The sequence below is a fragment of the Cynocephalus volans genome, chromosome 10 (genome assembly GCF_027409185.1).
Source record: "Cynocephalus volans isolate mCynVol1 chromosome 10, mCynVol1.pri, whole genome shotgun sequence".
Taxonomy (NCBI): Eukaryota; Metazoa; Chordata; class Mammalia; order Dermoptera; family Cynocephalidae; genus Cynocephalus; species Cynocephalus volans.
Window position 1 is genome coordinate 73,244,184 of NC_084469.1, and position 1,578 is coordinate 73,245,761.

A 1,578-nucleotide genomic window follows, 5' to 3' on the forward strand; every position below is an offset into this window, starting at 1 on the left:
GGCCAGTTAGCTCAGCTGGTTAGAGCATGGTGCTGATGACACCAAGGTCCAGGGTTCAATCCCTGGACTGGCCAGCTGCCAAATATATATATATAAACTAATATGCTTCAAACAGCTTGATAGAAAAAAAAAAAAAAGACTAAAAAGGAAACAGCATGTGCTCCAGTGGATGTAAAATGAAAAGAATGAAATTTGACCTCTACTTCACAGCATATATAAAAATTAATTCAAGAATGGACTGCAGACCTAACTTGGGAAGGTGAAATAATAAAGCTTCCAGAAAAAAACATAGGACAATATCTTTAAATTTTGGCTAGCTGGTTAGCTCAGTTGGTTAGAATGTGGTGTTATAACACCAAGGTCAAGGGTTCAGATCCCAAACCGGCCAGATGCAAATTTTTAAAAAGTGAAAAACAAAGAGGCAGGTTAGCTCACCAGTAGATCGTGGTGCTGATAACACCAAGATCAAGGGTTCAGACTCCCTTTTACCAGCCAGCTGCCAAAAATTTTTTTTTTACTTAAAAAAAAAATCTTTTTTTAAGTAAGCAAATATTTCTTAAACAGGACACAAAAAGCACTAATCATAACTGGATTTCATCAAAATTTAGGATTTTTGTTCAACAAAGAACACCAATAAAGGAGTAAAAAGGCAATCCACAGACTGAGAAAATACTAACAATACACAGAAATAACAAAGACTACCCCCCGCGCGTGTGTGCCTAATCTCAGTTGGTCTGTCCGAGACCCCCTGAGCGCCAACCCTAGTCCCCTGCACAGCTGCTTTTCTGCTCCAGCAAGATGAAAGAAACTATAATGAACCAGGAAAAACTTGCCAAACTGCAGGCACAAATGCGCATTGGTAGGAAAGGAACTGCTCGCAGAAAGGAGGTGGTTCATAGAACAGCTACAGTAGATGATAAAAAACTTCAGTTCTCCTTAAAGAAGTTAGGGGTAAACAATATCTCTGGTATTGAAGAAGTGAATATGTTTACAAACCAAGGAACAATGATTCACTCTAACAACCCTTAAAGTTCAGGCATCTCTGACAGTGAACACTTTCACCATTACAGGCCATGCTGAGACAAAGCAGCTGACAGAAATGCCACCCAGCATCTTACACCAGCTGTGCAGTCTGACCAGCGTAAGGAGGCTGGCTGAAGCTCTGCCCAAACAATCTGCGGATGGAAAAGCACCACTTGCTCCTGGAGAGGAGGATGATGGTGAAGTTCCAGATCTTGTGGAGAATTTTGATGAGGCTTCCAAGAATGAGGCAAACTGAATTGGGTGAACTTCTAAAGAAGATAAAACTTGAAGTTGTTTCTGGGAGCTGCTATTTTATACTATGACTGCTTTTTAAAATTGTTTTGTTTAAGGATCTGATAAAATCTAGATCTCTAATATTTTTAAGCCCAAGCCCTTTGGACATGGCAGCTCTTTTCAGTTTTGGCTTATACACAGTTAATTCTTTGCAGCTAATTCAGCTGAAGAAGCCTGGGAATAAAGTTTGCAACAAAGGTTAATAAAGATCTGTGCCTAGTAAAAAAAAGAAAAAAAAAGAAAGAAAGAAAGAAATAACAA

At 39.1% G+C, this 1,578-nt stretch overlaps 1 non-coding gene and 1 pseudogene across 1 annotated transcript; both read left to right on the forward strand.

The window, feature by feature from the left end:
• Positions 1–74, forward strand: TRNAI-GAU (transfer RNA isoleucine (anticodon GAU)). The gene has a single exon. It is a non-coding gene; the product is annotated as a tRNA-Ile (tRNA).
• A 724-nt stretch (positions 75–798) lies between these two features.
• On the forward strand, positions 799–1,279 carry LOC134389075 (transcription factor BTF3-like; annotated as a pseudogene).
• The last annotated feature ends 299 nt before the right edge of the window (positions 1,280–1,578 follow it).